The 23,278-nt window shown below is 34.7% G+C and overlaps 1 long non-coding RNA gene across 5 annotated transcripts; it reads right to left on the reverse strand.

Annotated features, from left to right (window-relative positions):
* Positions 1-7,277: 7,277 nt before the first annotated feature.
* LOC132635366 (uncharacterized) lies at positions 7,278-15,815 on the reverse strand. 5 transcript variants are annotated; one of them, XR_009580499.1, is made up of 5 exons: positions 15,439-15,814; positions 13,814-15,348; positions 13,039-13,081; positions 12,809-12,928; positions 7,278-7,582 (listed from the first exon to the last, which is right to left on the reverse strand). It is a non-coding gene; the product is annotated as an uncharacterized LOC132635366 (long non-coding RNA). The 5 variants fall into 5 exon arrangements; XR_009580502.1 differs by lacking the exon at positions 7,278-7,582 and adding an exon at positions 9,862-12,380 and having other exon boundaries at positions 15,439-15,815; XR_009580503.1 differs by lacking the exon at positions 7,278-7,582 and having other exon boundaries at positions 9,862-12,928; positions 13,814-14,350; positions 15,292-15,348; positions 15,439-15,812.
* Positions 15,816-23,278: the final 7,463 nt, after the last annotated feature.

The following is a 23,278-nucleotide window of genomic DNA, read 5'->3' on the forward strand; positions in this document are numbered from 1 at the left end:
ATTGTTGAAGTACCCGTTATTGGTACTAGTAGTATTGATATGTTGTTGGCATACCCTTAATGGTATTGTGATATGATACATTGATGGCGTACCCCTTCGTGGTACTTGTGATATTGAGCTTGATTGTTGAATACTTGGTGTACGCATTGCACTCATTCTCACACATTCATGATGCATGGCCGATACCTAGTGATGATCCGGTATCGTTGATTGAGTAAATTGATATTTGATAAACTCCTTATTTGAGTGAGTGTAAAGGCCGATGTCCGAAGATCCATTCCAGAATCGTTGATGGTATGAAACTGATGTTTGATAAACTCTTTTACTTGAGTGATTGTGAGAAGGCCGATGTTTGAGGTTCAATTCCGGAATCGTTGATAAGTGCATTGCATACATTCCCTCATATTCATGATGCATGGCTGATAGCCGGTAAGTATCCGGTATCGTTGATTGAGCGACTCTTTTACTTGAGTGATTGTGAGAGGCCGATGATCGATGATCTATTCCGGCATTGTTGTTGCATGGCCGATTCCGATGTTATTCCGAAATCATTATTAGTGCATGGGCTCCGCGGGTCCCCCAGGGTGGTGCTGGTGAGACTCCCCCTGTGAGCAATTAGCCAGGGTCTCATCTGTCTGTTGGGCAAAGATCCAGGACGGGTGACACTTAGACTTCGCGAGTCACACTGGGTTGTGCTACCGAGACATCGATATTTCCGTCCGGAGTACATGTGTACACCTCATTTGCATGGCATTACATCTCATCCATTCCATTATTGCATTGCACCGCATTGCATTGCATTGACTTGATTGCGATTCATGGTGTTTGATTGATTGATGATTTAATTGGATATATACATATTTCGGACTTGGTGTACTTGGGTTTAGAGGCTTTACGTAGGTGATGTCGAATACTTGGTTGTGATCTAATTATCTTATACTTGTTGGATTCCTTGCTATCTACTTATTTTCTGAATTGTGTTATCTATGCTTGGTCGGCCGATGATGCCTACTAGTACTGTTGTTTGTACTGACCTGCACTTGCTGCATTCTTTTATGAATGCAGAGTATCAGGTCGGATCTACTTCTCTTACTCATGGTTGATCGACTCTTTAGCTTCCACTAGAGTTTTTCAGGGTGAGCATGGCGTCCGCTGACCTCGAAGACTCTTCTATTACTTATGTCTTGCTTTCCATTCAGAGACATGATTTGAGACTACTTATGTATTATTATTCAGACCTTTAGTATTCGGATTTACATGCTCTTGTATGACCAGACCAGATACTGGGGTGAATTTCATTTACTTCCGCACTTGTTAACATTATATTATATTGCGAGACTTATGTTATTTTACTTTCTTCCGCTATTTTCTATTATTGTGAATGTTGAGTTAAGGGTTCGCCTACCGAGGTGGGAAAGGTAGGTGCCCGCATGACCTAGGCTAAAATGGGTCGTGACAAAAATATGATCAAATTTAAGTTTCTTTTTCAGATGACACTAATTAATGGCAAACTTTCTGGGAAAAAAGGACTTAAATATATACTATTATGGTGGGACCATAATCCTTACCACCACATTTCGACCATGATAATTAAAGCTTAAGTATTGATATACAAGTTAAATATATACTAATAATTCTTATATGAATAATAATGGAGTAAAAACAATACATTTCTTCTATTCACAAAACTCGACTTGTATACAATATTTGAACAATAGCCATTATCGCATTAGGAAATTATCTCATAAATTATCCAACAATATGATTTCGATTATTTCGCCTTTCTCTTCTTAACTCGTCGTCAACTTTAGTCTTTTAATATAACTATCGGCAAAAACATAATTAATAAAAATAAAATCTTCACTAAATAAGGATTATTGTTGCCATTACCACTACTTCAATGTTGATAGTTTGATGTTTGTAGAATGATGATTCTTCGTGAATCTTCGATGTATAGTTACTTCTATCCATTTATCTTGATGTAACGACCCGCTAGGTCGTTACGGGGGTGACTTAATAAACTAGACCTCCGTTGGGAATTCCGAGGCCGCGGGTGAGTCTGTAGCGTGTTTTTATGTATATATAAATGTTTGGTTTGCGTCTGTGGGGCCTCGGATTGGTGTTGGGATTTTTGGGTGAAACACTAGTGGAAAAACTCGAGCTACTGGTCAAATGGACAGCTGCAGTGGTTGTGGGACCTCTGTAGCGAGTCGCCGTAGCGGGTAGAGGGTCGCCGCCGCGGGAGCGGGAAAGGTTAATGAGGTCTGCCATAGCAAGACATTTCCCGCTATAGAGGGACCGCTGTAACGAGAAGTCGACCGCTGCAGCGGTTGACGGGAGGCAGACTCAGCGTTTTATATTCTTATTTCCGAACTCATTCCCCACATAACTCCAAAACCGTTCCCAAGAACACTTGTGGCGATTTTCTAAGGCTAGAGCTAAAATACTCTTGAAAGGTAAGTCTCAACCCTTTACGTTGTTCACTCCATCATCATATTAAGTTTCACTAGTATACGTACCCGCGCGATGCGCAGATTGTTTCAAATTAAAAAAAGAGCAGAGAGAGATAATAAAACAAATGTATACACACCATGTGTGACATATTGCATATTTTTTGTTCTCATTTTTCTAAATCAGTCTTATTACAAATGATGCTTAGCTAATATTCATGAATAAATAACATCAAGGCCGATTCTTGTAAGAAATAAATAGATTGAATGATCCGTGGTGAAATAATCAATCTTTGCTTTCTCTATTCTTTTTTATGCAAGTATCGAATATTAATTCTGTACACTATACTTGTCGAAGAATAAAGATCTGTGGAGTTTAAACATGTGGCGAGCCTTGTGTCATGCACTTCTCTACCTTTAAGCCTAGTTTGATGTCCTCCATGTAGAGGTTATACTTCTACTCGGCAGTGAATGCTACAGTTACGACTCACCAATAATTCAAAATGGTTCAAGCAAATTTGACAAAATGTATACTTTGAATGTGAGTGTCACGATCCATTTTAGGACAGCGCGGGCACCTACCTTTTCCACCTCGGTAGGCGAACTCTCTATCTAATAATACATTAATTAAACAAATACGAATCATTTTAACTAATAGATATTTAGAAATAACAGCGAAACATCATAATATGATTAATAAACTCAAGGTTTAATATGATTACAATAATTTTATGATTATAGACTCGATCCAACTTCCCATGACTTGGTCTAGACTAGTACAAGAGCGACTAATGATTTCAGATTACCAGTACATTCTAAGACTCAGCCTCTGTCCCGGAATGAAGTGGGAGGAGGCCTTCCAGATAGGCACCGCACATTTTCGCTTCATATCACAATCAACCACCTGAAACAATCTACACTCCAAAAAGGATGTAGCAAGTGCAATATCAGTACAATCCACGCGTGCTGAGTAAGCATCATAGGCTGACAATGGTTAGTAACACATATCAGTAAAAGAATTCACAAACAACCATGATAGTAACTAAATCAAGTCATACGTCTATCTATCGCGCATTATAACATCAACACCATTAATTCATAACTGCCCTCTAATAACCACGAGTCAATCTCACAACAAGTCATATCATTATATCCTTCGTTTTTAGTCTAGGGGTCACTCATCATTATGACACCTTTTATCCTACATCACTTAGGGACCAAGCATGTAACTGATCTTACGGATGATCTATCGAATAATTCGACAAGTACAAACAACAAATTCAAATCAGGCACACGTCATTGCCTAAGTGGAGCATCTAAACCCAATTGTGTCAAGTCTGAATGTATCAAGTCCGAATCCAACATCACAAGTACAACACCAAACATCTCAAAGTCAAGCCATAATGCAATGCAATGCAATGCAATAGTATATAAATGCAATGCAATGTTATGCAAATGTTGTGTACACATGTACTTTAGATGGAAATATCGACGTCTCGGTATCACAACCCAGTGTGGCTTGCGAAGTCTAAGTGCCACCCGTCCCGAATCTTTGCCCAACAAACAGACGGGACCCCGGATCTTTGCCCACGGGGGGTTCTCACCAGCACCACTCTGGGGGACCCGCGGAGTCCATGCATTATCAACGATTTCGAAACTAACATCGGATATCAGCCATGCAATCAACGATTCCGGAACTAACATCGGATATCGGCCATCTCACGTCACTCAAGTAAAAGAGTTTTATCCATTATAATTAGGTTATCAACAATGCACCATGAATGGATGAGAATGCGTGCAATGCATGTGTCAATATCAACAGTTTGATCAATATCGCAAGTACCAACAGTCGGGTACGCCAACAATATATCCGAATCACAAATACCAACAGTGGGTATGCTAACAATATATCCGAATTATAAATACCAACAGTGGGTATGCCAACAATATATCCGAATTACAAATACCAACAGTGGGTATGCCAACAATATATCCGAATTACAAATATCAACAGTGGGTATGCCAATAATATCGTAATCAAGACGATAAATAGAATCACATATCTATCAACAACTCATGGCATCAAGCCAGCACAATAGAACAATCAAATCACAACACAATGGGGTGACTAGTCCCAAACACACAACAGGTTAATCAAATCGATATACCTTATTACCACTTCCCTAATCAGCCTATTAGCTTAGAACAAGTAATCTCACCCTACACTCACAATCTTTTGTCACAGCTCAATCTAGAACTCAGTCACAATCATTGGTGCATTTTATCCTTCCATTTATCAACTAGATTCACTATTAATGACATAACACAAATAATAACATATTACGGGAATTCTCATCATTAGACACAGAAAATAGGTATCACCCGCTAATCCCAAGTCACATAAAATCCACTGATACTTACGAAAACCCAATCAAACATCCTAAAGAATCTACAGGCCACAAGCCCGAACATACAAATCACACAACAATACCATCCTAGGATTCCATCCCAAATCTCTAATTCCTACGCATGTATTCTCCGTTCCTTCTAATACACGAATATATGAAACTAACCGGAGTCTACCGAAAGGGAAGCCATAACCTACTTGGCAGCCGAACAGGTGCCACGAATCCACATCTTGTTTCATCTTTCGAAGCATCTCCAAACAATCAAACTCTATCACATATGAATTCTATATAAGAAACCTGAATAATGATACCCATAATGACCATATTCTATTCGGGTCAAAAACCCAATCTTTAATTTAGGAAAACGGGACTCAAGGGCGGAATAGGAATTTTATGACCAAAATACCAAATTCAATACCAAAATGTCAAAACCCACTACTTTAATCATAGGAACACTCAATTAATTCTCATAATCATCATTAATATGAAACCCCCAAATTTGGGTCTAAGAACCCTAACTTTAACTCATGAAAATCAACTCTAGAATAGAAGATTAATGATTAACAAGCCTAGATATGACATTATCTAGAATGAACAACAACATTTAACCAAAACTTAGGAATCCAAATTGTTTTTTAAAACCCTTTTATGAAAAACCCCATAAACCCTCTTTTAATCTTAAGCTTCTAGGAATTTCTAGCATGGATTCTTACTTAGGAAAGAAAATGGAAGAGATTAGGATTAGGGAACCTACTTCCAAGAGAAATCTGACCATAAACCCCTCAAGTCCCCTCCAAGGTGGTAAGAAAATATAATAGAAGTTATGGGAGGAAATAAGGGTTTTGGAGGCTTTAAAACATAAAAACTACTCGTCGACCGCTCCGGCGGTCTCCCTTACTGCTCCAGCGGTCACCTTACCGCTGCAACGGTACCGCTTCAGCGGTCCTCCTTACCGCTGCGGCGGTCACACCAAACACCTAAAAAAGCCGGTGTCTTCCAAACTTGAAAACGACACCCGAAACAATCCCGGAACCTCCCGAACACAAACCAAATATGTAGATATACATAAAAACGCTATACGGACGCTCTCGTGGCCTTGAAATTTCCAACGGAGAATTCGTTGACCAAGTCAACTCTAGGTCAAACGGTTTTCGCTTGAAGTCACATTCCTAAAGGGTGTTCCAAGACTCAAAACGACGCCTAGGGAACCATGAAAATTATCTTCTCGGGTCCAAATAGTTCTAACGAGACTCGGGAAAGAGTCAATGAGGGCAAAAATAGAAGAATCACGGTAACGACAAAACGGGTCATTACAGTGAGAATGATACTGGTATTGATTCTTGTTTATAAAATTTGTTCAATGACATCATAATATACCAAGAAAGCTTTTTAACAGCTAGGTCAATGATATGATGACATCCTAAGCTATGGGGAGATAAGTGGTTAGTCACTACTTTCTAAGAAACTCCCCCATCCGAGCGTCCCATCGTCCAAATTTGTGCAGCATGACTCCCCTGTATTTCAAACTCCCTCTAGAGAACCCAGTGCTTTGACGTCGAAGAATGTGCACAAACTCTTCATTTGAGAAATTAGACATCTACTTACCAAGTCACAAGGCGATAACAGTGAGATACATACAGTAAATCCAGCAAGTTCATTATCATTCTCCTATCCTCATTCGACCCAACAAAGTTATTTAATATGCAGGGTAAAATCAATGCAGCTCACATTTTTTATTTTATTTTTTGTATAACGAAATGCCAAATAGAGGAATGCAATCATCTAGCTATCCTACATAGCATTGTCATAGGAGTTCTACAAATCTTTTTCTAATGAAAAAACTACCAAGTCTTCACCGCATATAGTATCAAACTTTTCTCTATGAGCACCTATGAATATCAAGCTGTCAAAGAATCCAGTTTCTATGAAAATTTTGGCAAAAGTTCATGTAGGATACCATCTTACCCAAACTAAATTTGCATGTTACGGAATTAATAACCACAAGCTTTTTGCAGTAATTTCTCGACAATGGACAACATGGAATTTCAACACTAATTTGACAACAGTAATATCAGTATGAGAAAACACAAAGGTTTAATTTGAAGCATGAAAACAAAACAAATACAGTTTTGTGTTTTCTTTTCTTTTCGCATCCTCGTTCCTCCTTGTCCTCTTGTAATTACTGCAGTTCTGCTGCAGGGTGATAAATAAGATGTAGCACATTTGAATAATATGTTGGAGACACGCTAAGCTGATACTTGACTAACACAAAGGATTAAATGTCACGACCCAACCAGAGGGCCATGACGGGTGTCGGGTGCTAACCCACCCGGGCACCCCTGATCGTACATCCATAGTCATATCTAGGTGGACCACATAGCTTACTCATGAATGATATACATCATAAATGCTAAACTCATTGGGCAACAACACATTTATACCATCATTAACAACTATACCCACACAATATACATATGCCGACGAGGCCATCAAAATGATATACAAAATATAAGCCGACAAGGCTTCAAGACATCTAACCATATACAACTATCTACGAGCCTCTAAGAAGAGTAGGTAACATCATATAAGCGAGACAGGACCCCGTCGTTCCCATGTATGTACACAAAAGAATAATACCAAAAGCTGTAGCTCCGGATGAAATGGAGCTCCTCTAAGTAGTCCCTGAATAAGAAAGCTATGGATCAAGCCTGTCTCCCTGGCCACCTGCGAGCATGACGCAGCGTCCACAAACAAAAGGACGTCAGTACGAATATTGTACTAAGTATGTAAAGCATAATCAACATCATAATAGGGGCATAAGATACAGCATAAGAAACAACATAAGATGGGAGAATCGGGAGATAGTAAAGCCATCATCATCATTACATACTTACTTGTCTTTCATAGGGACCTTCCATTTCTAAAGCGTGCTCGTGTACATACATACCTATACATTCGTGTTCGTATTCATATTCGTATCCATACCATACCCGACCATGAAGGTTCGGTGTTTCGCATACCCGGCCATGACAAGGCTCGGTGATCATACATACCTGGCCCTACCAAGACTCAGTGGTATCCGTACCAACTGTAGTGGTGTGCGCGCAATAGGTATCATACCCGGTCATATAAGCTCGGTGTTACATAATGGTCATACATACTTAGACACATATACTTAAGAGTCCATAAGCATCATCAACATCATTACCATTATCGTTTTTGTTACGTCTATCCTTGGAGGATCAACTATCATATAAAGGATACAATGGAATGATGAAAGCATCGAGGATCATGAGCTTTAGTAGCTTTGGAGATAGAATCATTTGGAGGGCATTATAGAACTTATGAAAGGATATATATATAGCCAAGGAACCATGACTTATTGAAAGAAATGTTAGTCTTACATACCTCTTTGTCTTCTCAACTATCTAATGTTCACCATGGAAGCTTGAATAATCTACATTTAGAAAGATTCATGCCATGGTTAAGCCTTAATGATACTCTTAAATTCAAACTAGAATAATTCATAGCCCAATGAAAATTGGGCAGCATTTCCCCTATTTCGTCAACTTCTACCCTATTACACAACAACTCCCAACAACCACAATAACATCCATAATACGCTCTTAATATCCAATTCAAGCAATCACATTGCACTAAGCCTTCAATATTCACCCCCATGTTCAACTCATATTAACAACTTCATACCCATTTTAGCACACTTACATATGATGCTTCTTCATTACCATTATTACCTTCCATAACAAGATTATATCCGTATCATACTAAGAATCATGACTACATATAGATTACTACTCATAAAAATCATAAAAGCTACATTTAGGCTTCCTTTTCTACTTTCTTCTTCTACCCTAGTCTTTCAACCTCTCCATATTCCAAATAACATGAAATGATCATAAAAATTACCTTTGATTGAGTAGGAATAACCCTTGAATGGAAATATTTCACTTGAAGGAAAACCCTAGCTTCAATCCATAAAGTTTTCTTGACTCTAGCAACCCCTAAGATCTTCCTTATACTTTATTCCCTTGGATTAATGATATGAGCCCTTGATTTCCCTTGGATTCTTGTATATGAAATGTATGGAATGTTCTAGAGACTTGGAGAGAAGTGGTGAAGTGTGAAAAATGAAAATAATGAAGTGGGATCACATTTATATACTTGAACCACGGCCACTTCCGTATAACATTGTACGGTCCGTATAAGTGGCCGTGGTTCACCATCTTGAAAAAAATCTTCCTGCTGGGGGTTATACGGACCCCTTATACGGACCGTATAAAGTTATACGGACTGTATAAGTGGTCGTATAACTCCACTTCCCTGAAATGGTTTTCGTCGTTTCGTTTGATCTCCAATCCTTATGGAACCTTCTTAACACTTGTTTAACACTTCATTACCAATCTAAGGAGAGTTACAACTCTTCTTTAAGATATCATTAAGTCAACATTAGCTCGGTACTTTACGGAATTTTTCCAAAACACGACATATACTTTGCCCTTCTTAAGGAACTTTCTCCTCTTACTTCCAACATCTTTGAAATCTTAACTAGGATCGTTAAATAACCTTTTTTACTTATAGAAACATCGTATTCATCTCACCTTGAATTAGTCTATCTATCATATGACGACATGAAATTTTTCCGAGGTGTAACATTAAATTATGACCGTTTCATCAAATAGTTCAAGCCACATTAATAACAGCATAATACTCTGGTATCCCACAATATCAAATCTACACATTAATAACAGCATAATACTCTGGTATCCCATAATATCAAATCTAAGGCATGGCACAACATTCGATAATGTCTTCCTTCACAAACAACGTCTAATAATTCCATTAAGCCAAAACCGAATCAAGTATAACTAATAAAGACTAAAAATACTACAAGCCAAAACAAATTATAGCAGTAGATAGAAAAAAGAGTTAATAAAAAGGAAAACTGACATTGAAATTGATATCTATATCCAGTCTTTCATATTTAATCGCAACATGATCATATGCCCTGAAATTAATAGGAAAATATAACACTGAAATATGACACATGGAGCGAGAGATATTTACCTCATGCAGATGAAAAGTACAAAAAGAGGAATAGAGAAGACAATTAGAAAACTATAGTAAATTACATCTATTCAGAATTTAGGAAATAATCAAGCTTAGCTCATCATAGGACTTTTTTTTTTTTAAAATAAGCTACCACCACATGGGTGGATATATTTTATTAATAATAGCCAAATATCCATAACAAAAGCAAACAATAAAGGAACTGGACGGACAGATCTAGAAAGCCCAAGAAAAAGCAACACCCCCCAAAAAATGAGCTTCTATGTTAGCTCAGATCAAGAACTCCAATCCACACCGGTTTCGCAGCTCCGACCAGCAGATATCAGCTCAAGTGCTTCTTAGCTCAGGTATTTCCTTTGCTGCTCTTTGTTCCATAGATCTTTCTTCCTCCATTGCTTTCCACAAAATTGAAATCTTTGTATGTGACTCTTGAATCGCTTTACCATGACTTTCAGTTTCAAACCCCAATCTCATTATCAGTATTTGTTGTAAATGGCTTTACCTATAATCGATCTGAGTTCACTAGCTAAAATAACTGATTAATCAGGCTTCTAAATCCTCTATATAGCTTGGTCTTGTATGTTTTGTGTAAGTAGCATTTGAATCTTTCCTTGACGCCAATTATATGTCCCTCGAAGCTCTCACCAGAGACTTGGCTAACAAACCATCAGGAGTATGCCTCCAGATTCAAAATGAACTAAATATCACAAAACTCACTTTTCGAAGCTGTATAGACTCTTTAGAATGATGAGTACATAGATAGCCAACTTATCAATCCCTCATTATGGACGTGCAATTCTAAATGTTTCTCTGATATTGATATCTCTTCAATAGAATGAGCCCAGCTAATACCACACATTGCCGAGATGTCAATACCTGAGTTACAATATTAGTCCTGCACTCCTTAGATGCCTCAAGTCATTGCATTCCTTATCCTTAAGTTAGGAATTTGCTGTTTATCCAAGCTGAGAATTTTCCTCCCTGCACTAGGCAATTCAGAAAAAGAATAGAACTTCAAGGTACCTGCAAAATCAAAAGCAATGTTAGTTAAAAAATCTGCAAGGGTGTTGTCTTCCCTGTACACATGTTGAATCTTCACATTCCAGTGCTCCTTCATTCTCCTTATTCTTTCAACATATGGTACAATACACCAAGGTGCCACCCACACCCCTTCCACAACATTTTTAAGCAATAAAGAATCAGTCTCCAGAATTAACGGATGTAAATTCTTATCAATGCAGTACTTCATCCCCTCCAACATTGCTCTTGCTTCAGCAACAACATTTGTGGTCTCTCCAATTTGCCCACTTTGAGCATAAATAAGATCCCCTTGCCAGTTTCTAACACAAAATCCATAGGAGCTAGCACCAGGGTTACCTCTTGATGCTCCATCAGTGTTACACTTAAACCATCTATTAAGAGGTAACTTCCAATACACCACCTTAGTTATAATCCTGGGATGATAGTTTTCTAAAAATGCTACTAGCTCTGGCCATAAAAAAGGAACATTTCTTAACCATGGATATCTCATCTTCGTAAGATAAAATAAATGCAAATTCACTTCATGCACCACCCTTCTAAAGCTGATCCTACCTCCATGCTTAATGATATTTCTCCTCTTCCATAGTTCCCATGTAATCATAGCAGACACTGCTTGTAAATAGGCTTTAATTTTTCCCCACAATCTGCCTTCCACTAGTATCTGAATACTTGGTGAATGTGAATCATATTCTTCTGAATGCCTGCTGCATGCATGAAAACATTCCATACTCCTTCTGCAAAACTGCTACTCAGGAAAAGATCTTGCATTGTTTCTACATGAGGTGTTTCGCAACAATAACATCTAGAGACAATAGGGATCCTTATCCTTCTTAGGTTATCATCAGTAGGAATTATGTGCTTCCACAACCTCCATATAAAAAATGATATCTTAAAAGGAACTCCTTTACTCCACAGATAGTTATATTCTTCATGTTCTTCCCCTCTATGCCTTATCATGTCCCAAGCACTGTTTACTGTAAATTTTCCTGTACTAGTTGGCATCCAACATGGTCTGTCCCATGTACCCTGTAGCTGTTCTATATGAATATCTTCCTTAATATGCTCCACAATAGCATTTGGAAAGGATTGCTGTAAAAGCTGGTCCTTCCACTTTCCATCTTCTACTAACTCTGCAACATCTACCAGATTCTCATTGATATAGAAATCAGATGGAACCACATGATATAAAGCTCCCAATTTAGTCCAATTTTCATACCACACATTAGTGTACTAAAGGCATAAATAAGATTATGATTGGCATTTTATTATCTATCTCCTTGAGAATATCCTTTCATTCTCCTCTGCAGCAAAGGATGTTCCCTGTGGATAGTAGAAACACGCTGCAACGACTACACAAACAATTAGGACTACCTATTTTGGCATTCCATCATGCCTGCATCAACAATTCAAATTCAGTTTTAATGTGCATAGCTGAAGGAATTAGGATACCTCCAGAGAAATCAACACATGCGCAAGACATTAGCAAAAGATCTATGGCTAAATGGTTCCAACACAAAATTTAACTGAAAGAGTTTCAAATTTCCCAGTTTAATGTTCTCCTCTCCAAATTTCTCCACAAGATTTTATTCTATAGAACCAAAACACTTTCTGCTAAAAGTCTTCAATTTTACAAAATTCCTGCTCAAAGTCTTCCATTTTATACGTTCCTTTTAAAAGTAATGCACTTTACACAATTCGTATCACAAAATTGTCTCTTCATTAAAAAAAGATCCCCAACAGACAACTACAAAAGACTTCACTGTAAGCACTTGAGGCTTTTGATGAAGCAAAAATGATCGAAATATAATGGATTATTGTTACCTTAAATTTGGCATATTGTAGTTCTCTTCCCAGTGAAGTCAATCTGTTTTTGAGGTGCTTAACTGCTTCTTCAGATGCTGAGATCTCTATCTCGGATGTTGATTTTATTATTTCAGCAGCCTACAATATATATTCCCCAAATGATTTAAAAAGTCAATGCCAAAGAACTGGAGACTACTATATTTCCTATGATATTTTAGTCCTTAGCTTTAGCATAGTAGAACACACACCAAGTAACTTCTGCACCAATTTCAGTCTTTCCTCTTCCTTTTCCTGTTGGACAAATTCCCAAGTGTAAGTGATATCAGAACTAAAGGTAAGGAATTACTTGTCATAGTTAAATTAGAACGCCAACGCGAACTGAATAATGTGTTCAGCACACATACACAATAAGCAAAAGTTGCAACTCCATGATTTTTTACTAACTCTTTTGCTACATTTGAATTTATGCATAATGTTTGAACTTTCAGTAGTTTTGCATGATATATTTCAGTTAAGCAATGAAAAAGCTTGACATCTTCAAAAGAAACACATAAACTTTCCTACCTCAACATCCAACTATAGCAGGATCATGTTCATTGATTGTTATATTGCAGTTAAGGTATGAAATCTAGCCAGTAAAGTTGACATTTTCTTTCTGTTTTGTACACGTAATATAAGAAACTTTTTGGTTCTTTTCTAATGCATAAGATTTTTAGTTGGTCATCTAACAATTTCAATTAAAGAATTTCTCAAAAGGAAGAAAAAGAGTGAGTATGAGACACAAACTTAGAGAGAAATACAACGTCAAGCTTCCCAACATTTTTTGAAGATGCTGGTATTAAGAAAATAAAACTCTAAAATAAGAAAATATTTACCGAAAAAATAGATACAAACCGTAAACTGAAATAGAAACAGAAAACCTATATAGAGAAACCCCACGGAGAAATTACTTGAAGAAAAAAATTAATATCAAGAAGGAAATGATTTAGGGAGTAAAACTTGTCAGAATTAAAAGGTACTTACCTTAGCTTTCGATCTCTTATTCAGTAAATGAGAATTGCAACTTGGATGGTTTCTTCAACAATTTTCTTGGCGGCAACTATACTGGTATTCATCCTTATGTTATTATTCTTTTGTGCCATTATTGATAGTAGCAAATGCTAAATCACACACTATCCGCTGCACAAATTTTGAATGCCGACTCTCCATCAACAGAGCTAAACATCACACAAATGTATTGCAGTGGCGGAGCCACAGCTACTCAAGGGTGTTCATATGAACACCCTTCGTCGGAAAAAATTGTCGGATGCCTATGTTAAATATAGAACTTTGTGGATATATACTAGTAATGAACAACCTTGATATAGAAACAAAGGATAGTCCAGCGGCTAAGGGTGTGCAAACTCTTGCTCAGGACGCGAGTTCGAATCCCAGCTGTGGCACAATTTTTTTATTTTTGCATTAGAGGCATTGTGTTTTTCATGTGTTGTTTTTTTTTTCCCCCCACACATCCCCTGTCCTAAAATATGAACACCCTTGCTGAAAATCCTGGCTCCGCCCCTGATGTATTGTCGTGCAAGATGGAAGTAAAAAAATTTGAATTATTGTGTCTAGATAAAACTGCATTCCAATAAGCAACACACAGAAAAGAGGAATAATTGCTACGTTAAGATGCTGAAAGAGGAAAGTTACCACCAAAAGTGGATCTTAAGCTATTTCATGGTAGACATCAAGAGAAATTTTAAATCCTTATCTAATTAGATAATAAGAAAAGCGTAACTACAACATATATTGCTTCTCCTCTACCTCCATCATATATTGCAGTTTCATAAAAAAATTAAAAAAAAAAAACCTTCGTTAGATTGGCTTCTTTACTGCAACAATATTTGATTTAAATCAAAGAAAGTAATTTGTAAATATTGTTGAATCATAACACTAAAGAGAAAGTTAATGGTGATACTTCAGACAACATGTAAGCAAGCATTAGAATAAAATCATCCATTTTGTGATTAGCAAGCTGTTATATCTTATATGAATTCCAGCAGTAAAGGAATTAGAAAGCTCAAATTTTTATAATCTTCCGGCCCTAAAAAATTTCTCGTCCAAATATTAGTACTATAAATCAACCCCAAAAAATATATTTCTGGACATAGGAAACAGAAAGATGACGACAAAAAATAACATCTCCATAGTTTTGGATCCTTTGATCTCCATAGTTTTGAATCCTTTGAAAGCCAATACTAAACTGATAACTGCCTCCTCAGCTATTATTGAAAATCAAGCATCAAGAGAAAAGACTGATGTGCAAACTCAAAGGTAATAATGCATCATTCACTTGGTTCTTTTGCAACTTAAATTTAGTAAAAACTACTAATCAGTTTAAATGACAGTATAACGAAACATGATGAAATTTAACACAAGCACAACTTGTTAGTAAATAATACTACTAATCAGTTAAATGACAGTATATCGAAATATGAAGAAATTTAACACAAGCGTACCTTCCCAGAAGAACACTTTGAAAAAAGTGGTCATTAGTCGTTTCTTGCTGAACCCAACTGCCACAACAAAATAAAGGGAAACATGGGTTAATCTCAAAACCAATTAATCTAAGATATTGAGTTCAGAAATCAAAATTGAATCTTTACTTGGTTCTTGGTAGAAGAAGTAGCGGAAGAGAACATCTTAACCTCTTCAATATCCGTACTAAGCCAAAATCTTACCGCTTCACATCATTTTCAATGGCGTAGTCCTTCACTTTCCCCACATAGCAAGCTAGCGTGATAATAATCTTAGCACTTAAGGCTTTGGTTTACTACCGCTGCTAGTTTAAACACAGAAAGAATAAACCATCGCTGAAATGGGCTCCGACATACGATGTGCCCATGAAGGCGAACACAAATTAAAGTTGGTTATTGTAGAATTGTCAAATTAAACAAAAGCGCAGTTCCACACAAGAACGTGGGTATTACTGAATTGTCAAAAAGAAGTGGGTATTGTTTCTGTTTAAGAGTCCAAATTTTTTGAAGTTGTATTTTTCTCTTTTTTAACTTTTTAAAAAAATAAATTCAATGATAAAAATATTTACCACGTTCCACGTCTTTTTAACATATTTTATTTTAAATTAAAACCTTCGAATATGTATGATGTGTGTAGGGATCTAGTAGCTCAGTTGGTTGGCTACCTGAACTTTCACTTTGTTGGTGAGGGTTTGAATCCCCACGTTGTAATCCCCTCCTAAGTATAATTTAAAAGAAAATTGCTTACAAATTTTTACAACTACAACTTGGAAATTGTAACCACTTAATCGGGCAGTTTTTCTTTTTTAATTTTCTATTTTAAATTAAATTGGTAACTTCTTAATTCAATTATTTTAAAATTCAAATTCAAAACAATAACTAATAAGTAACTAATTGATTAACTCATTATCTATTTTTTGTCCTAAAACTATCTTCTTTTTAATAATACTAGTATATGTACCCGCGCGATGCGCAGATCGTTTCAAAGAAAAAAAAAGCATGAGTGATACTGAACTTGAATTCTAATATCTCTAATAGACTTATGAATAGAATAAAATTCGGTTAAGTTTTGAATATTTATCTCATGACGCTAAGGTTTTGAATTTTATACTACCTTTCAAGGGTTCTCTATCTATGTTTTTAACAAAATAATATTAAATTGATTTATTGTAATTATTACATAACCTACATTATGCCTGTCAACCGGTTCCGTGTAACCGGTTTTAACCGGTAACCGGACCGGTTAAACCGGAACCGGAACCGGAACCGGTATAACCGGTTAACCGGTTCCGGTTAACCGGAACCGGAACCGGTATAACCGGTTAACCGGTTCCGGTTAACCGGATATTAGTTAACCGGTCCGGTTCCAAATTTTTGTTAACCGGAACCGGTTAAACCGGTTTAACCGGAACCGGACCGGTTAAACCGGTTAAACCGGTTAAAAAAAAAAAAAAAAAAAAAAAAAAAAAGAGCCGTTGGACTTGGGCCTCGGTAATGGACCGTTGGCAACGGTCCATTTGCAAAAATGGCCGTTGCCAAACGGTCATTTTCTTAATTTTTGGCCCCCAAATTTTTTTTTTTAACACTTTAACCCCTCCCCCACCCCTATATAAACCCTTCTTCATTTTCATTTCAATTCACTCTTCTTCATCTTTCTCTCAAATCTCAATCTCTCAATTATAGTTACTTTGCAATAATTAGCCACAAAGTCTTATTATAGTTTGAACTTTCAATTATTAATTTTGCAATTATAATATTGTTGGTGGAGTTGGTGATTTTGCAACAATCCGAAGTAGCTTTGGTGGATTTGCAATTCTAGCCGCCTTCGCTTTGTTGGAAATTATTCCGGCAATTTGGTACCTTCGTTCCAACTCTATCTTTAATTTTTGCAATTTAATTCTAGCAATTTATTTTTCGAAATTTAATTTACGCAATTTAATTCTAGCAATTTATTTTTTGAAATTTAATTTACGCAATTTAATTTGTTGTAATTTATTTTATTGTGATTTAAATTATTTCTATTTAATAATGTCAAAGAGATTAAGACGTGGTGCCGGTAGTAGTAGTCGTACTGTTAGGGGTGCGCTTAATGAGGAAACATTTGTGGAAGAAACACCTAATTTAGGTATTGATGTTGGTGGAAATAATCCACTTTTAGGTCATGAGGCAATGCAACAACATTTTACCGACACTTTTAATGAAGACTTAGATGATGATGATGATGATGAAACACAACCCCCCGAAAATCCTATAGGAGATACAGGTCCTGCACAATCACATACACAAGACAAACCGCCTAGAACTCGTAGGCCAACAGCTAAAGTTTGGAAATTTATGACTAAGGATAGGGAAAATCAATCAGTTACATGTACCCTATGTGGACAAGTATTTAGTTTTAAGCAAGGAACTGGTAAGGATGGTGGAACGGGTACACTAAATGCTCATATGAGAACCAAACATATGGATGTTTGGGGAGAGCAAACGGGTTCAAATGTGGGGGGGATTCAAATGACGATAGACCCACGAACTGGTAGAAATTTTAAGTATGACAAGAAAAAAGAACGCGTAGAAGTAGCTAAAATGGTAGCTTATGATTGTTTACCATTTTCCTTTCCCTCGGGTTTAGGGTTTGTTACTTACATTCAACGTTGTTATAACCCGTTATTTGAGGGTATTCCTAGAAGTACTTGTAGAGCCGATGTTATAGATTTGTTTAAAAAATATAGATTTTATTTGCGTCATGTATTTAATTCTTTAAATTGTAATGTTTGTCTTACCGCTGATTTGGGTCTTAGTATTAACCATTTAGATTTCTTTGCTATTACATGTCATTGGGTTGATGACAACTGGGTTATGCAAAAAAGAATTATAGCTTTTTTATACGACGAAGGAAAAGGTCGTCACGATGGAAAATTTTTAGCCGATTCAATGTCTACTATAATGAGATTTTTTAACATTTATAGAAAAACACTTTGTATTGCTTTAGATAATGCTTCTAATAATACAAAGGCAATTGGTCTTTTAAAAAGAGAAATAAACCCTCCTCTAAGAAATATTTTTCATGTAAGATGTAGTTGTCACATTTTAAATTTAATTGTTAAAGATGGTCTTATGCATTTTGATGATTCTGTTCAAAAAGTTAGAAATGCTGTTGCGTTTCTTTTTTGTAATGCTAATAGGGGAAGAATTAGAGATTTTAAGAATGCTTGTGTGGAAAATAACCTTAGACCTAGGAAAATTCAAGTAGAAATTGAGACTAGGTGGAACTACACTTACATTATGCTACAACAAGCATATGAGTATAGGATTCCCATACAACAAGTTCACAACAAATATAATATTGATAGTGAGGATTGGTTAACTTATAGGCATTGGGAAGATGTTAAAGAATGTATTGAACTCTTAGAAAATTTTTATAATGCAACTCTTGCTTTTTCTAGACAATTCTATCCCACGGTAACCGGAATTTTAGCCTACTTAGCGGAAATAGCTAGAGTTTTACAAGAGTATAAATATAAACCCGATTATCAAGTGGCTATTTTTGAAATGATAATCAAATTTAAGAAGTATTTTTTTCCCATCCCAACTTTATTTATATTGGGTTCTCTTTTAAATCCTTGTTTAAAAGTGTCTTATACTAAAAATTTGGTTAGTCAAATTTATACATTTTTAGAAATTGAAGAGGGAGTTCAACCATCTTTAGCTGAAGCCGATCTCGCTATTGATGATGAGTTTAGAAGAGTTTTTACTCATTATTCTAGTTTGGAAGAACGTGCTACACCAGTTGCTCCACGCCCTACTACTTCTCATAGTAGCAAAAAGGGCTTGTCGGGTTTAAAAGTTTTACATTCACAGCCTCTATCTTCTTCTACTGCAAACTTTGATGAATTTAACTTTTATTTGATGCAGCCAAATGTGGATATCAGCCAACTGGATGAGGTGGACGTCTTAGCATGGTGGAAGAAGTACAAGGCAAGCTATCCGATACTTTCAAGAATGGCTCGAGATATCCTTACGGTTCAAGTATCAACCGTGGCTTCGGAGAGCGCATTTAGCCAAGGAAGACAGCAAATTGGAGACCATAGACATTCATTATCCGGCTTTAGCTTGCAAGTACTAGTGTGCATTCGAGATTGGATTAGATCGGAGCGACGCAACCAAAACTCAGAAGCGGAGCAAGGCGAAGACGAAGAAATTGAAGATTTGATAGCTAGTGGACCGGACCAAATGGAAGACTTTGAAGATATTTCCATGACCGAATATGATGTGGGGGAAATTAACGAAATGGTTCAAAATTGGTGATTTTATTATTCTACTATTTTTGTATAACTCATGTATTATTTGCAAGTTAAAAAAAATACAACTTGCAAATAAATGTTATCCAAGAATGAATAAAATATATGGCTCATTGAGCTTTCTTCTATTTATTTGTGTTTATATTTTTACTTTTATTAAGTTAGGAATATACCTAAAATATACTAAGAATATACTTAAGTTATATAGTATACTTAAACATATATAAGTATATATAGTATATATAGAAAAAATAGTATATATAGTATATAAGTATATATAGAAAAAATAGTATATATAGTATATATAGTATATTCTTAGTATATTTTAAGTATATATAGAAAAAATAGTATATATAGTATATAAGTAAGTATATATAGTATATAGTATATAAGTAAGTATATATAGTATATAGTACATATATACAAGTATATATACTATATATATTAAGTTATACACATATATAAGTAAGTAAGTATACTATATATACTTACTATATATACTTACTTATATATAGTATATAGTACATATATAGTATATAAGTAAGTATATATAGTATATAAGTAAGTATATATAGTATATATAGTATATAAGTAAGTATATATAGTATATATAATAAGTAAGTATATATAGTAAGTATATATAGTATATATATTAAGTTATACACATATATAAGTATATATAGTATATAAGTATATATATTATATAAATATATATAGTATATATTGTATATATAGTAGATATGTATATAAGTATATATAGTATATATATTAAGTTATACACATATATAAGTATATATAGTATATAAGTATATATATTATATAAATATATATAGTATATATTGTATATATAGTAGATATGTATATATAGTATATATATTAAGTTATACCTATATATCTATTAAGCTATCCTATATATAGTATATAGTACATATATATAGTATATATATTAAGTTATACATATATTTAGTATATATATTAAGTTATACATATATATAAGTATATATAGTATATATATTAAGTTATACATATATATAAGTATATATAGTATATATATTAAGTTATACATATATATAAGTATATAGAGTATATAGTACATATATATAAGTACATATAGTATATATATATATATATATATATATATTAAGTTATACATATATATAAGTATATAGTACATATATATAAGTATATGTAAGTTATACATATATATGTGTATGAAAAGCATTATTCTGTATTGCTGACTTGCTGTTAGGCTGTTAGTCAGTAAATATTTAAACTTTAATTATAAAATTGTATAACATATGTAAATATACCTACAATATACAAATAAATACTATAATATATATATATAATACAAAAAAAAAAAAAAAAAAAAAATTTAACGAGTCCAAACCGGACCGGTTCCGGTTTGGACCTTCAAACCGGTTAACCGGAACCGGTTAAACCGGAACCGGTTAGGCGGTTCCGGTTTTGGAACCGGAACCGGCCGGTTTCCTAACCGGTTACCGGTCCGGTTCCGGTTGGAACCGGTTGACAGGCATAACCTACATGGTATTGTCCATGAAATTAATAGAAAGAAATGCAAGTGCTAATTAAACGATCCAAACCCAACACAAACCTAATCTTCCCTGTTGAAGATCAAAAGAAAAGTAAAAGAAGATAGGCAATTAGAAAAGAAAGCAAGGGAAGAGGGAACTCATTGTACTATTTCAATTGTTCGTCTAGTACAACTGAAATCAAGCTCAATCCTTTTTTTCATCTTATATTCCGTATTTTTAAAATTTATTCATTTTAAAACTTTTTTTCCACTGTTCAAAATTCTTTCCTTGTTCAAATGTTTGTCAAAAATATTTTTGAGTATTTTTTAATTTTTTAAATTAATCGAATGTATAAAGTATAAACCACCTCACAATATCGCTATTCTGCCCTATATATATATATATATATATATATATATATATATATATATATATATATATATATATATATATATATTCCTAGTATGACATTGTAATTAGTTCTTTTGCAACTTAGTCTTTTACCAGTTTAAATAATGTCATTCTATATTTTTAATTGTGATTTAAAGTTCATCCAAAGTATAAACAGAGAAGTGCTTTTAACCCTTAATGATTTACCTTATTATAAGAAATGTTTACTTACATTTAAAATGTTAGTGTTCCCATTAGCATAGTAAAAATGTGTTTTGCCAAAAAAAAAATGTTTTCCTAGATAGAACGTTTGAATTCGTTTATTTACAAAATAATCTAGAAAATGGTCTAAGTTATATGATTTATCTCTTGCTATTTAACAAGAAGTACTTGACATCCTTGACAACTGGTTTTCAAGTAACTATGTCAAGTTAAAACAAAGAAGTAAGTTAAAAACTTACCGTACATAAAAATTTATTGATAATAAAGCTACGGCACAATAATAGATGGAAGGGTTCAATTTTTTCATATAAGAGGTACCTCGATTTACTGTTTATTTCCTTTTTGTTTCCATATACAAAATTTGTTTGAATTTTTGGATATGAGGTTAATTGATTTATTTAAAAAATTAATGATGATAAAGAAATATCATTAATTGTGATAATTGCTGATATTCTTCAAATCCTAAAGCAAAGCAACTATGAAAGTTCAACATATATCATCTATAGGCGACAAAAGAAAAAATAGAAAAAAGTAAAATGCAAAATCAAAAAATGTTGATAAGTCAAAATTAAAACAAAAAAGACGCCTAGCATAAAATAGAGGGAATTCACCTTTCAAAACAATCACCCAAAACTTACCACATACACCAGAACATGTGTTGACATTCTTTCAATATAATGATTATGCTTAAAACATTTTTGTAAGGAGTGGTGGATGATTAAGAGCATCAGGGAGTGTTAATTTGATAAAGGTTAGAGATAATCAGGAGTGAAATATGCACCAACATACAATTGAAAGTACAATCATTGAGAACACCAGTAATACAATAACATTGGTTACAAAGATATACATTTGTCAATATTGTGTATAGATTAGGTAGGTTAGGTCATGGGTTAACTAGTGATTAGTCACAAGTTCCATGAAAAGCACCATAACCTGAAATGAAGATGCAGGTTCTTTTAACGCATTGATAGTGAATCAAGTTGCATATGTCAATCGGATCATACTATAAACGTTTGGAAAATTGATCACTATAAGGCTTCATTAGATGTGCAAGGTTTCTGGTTCCCCTTAAAAACAATTCTTGTAATTACATATATTATTGTGGGACTAAAGGACCATGAGATAAATAGAGAACATAATACCTATAAGTATTGTGGGCACTTCGGTATTACATGAAGGAGAATTCTCAAGCAACATTTACTCTGAGGAAGATGATTGGTGAATTTATTAAATCATAACCAAAATTATAGTTGGTCACAACTACAAATCCGATGAAATCGCTTACAAATTAACAATGATTTTTCACTAACTATTTTTCAGGGTCACTGACTAAATTGAACTTTTGAAAAAAAAAAATAGAATACCAAAGCAAAAACAATATGATTTGACTATTTGTTAAAAATCAAATGCCTAATTGTTGCAAAATAGAATTGGATCTAAATTTGTATCGATTAACACTTACTGAAGTGAAAATAAATTTCACCCAGTCAAAAAGGTTTTCAACATGATACTACTTATCGTATG

This window comes from Lycium barbarum, chromosome 1 (genome assembly GCF_019175385.1).
Source record: "Lycium barbarum isolate Lr01 chromosome 1, ASM1917538v2, whole genome shotgun sequence".
Lineage (NCBI taxonomy): Eukaryota > Viridiplantae > Streptophyta > Magnoliopsida > Solanales > Solanaceae > Lycium > Lycium barbarum.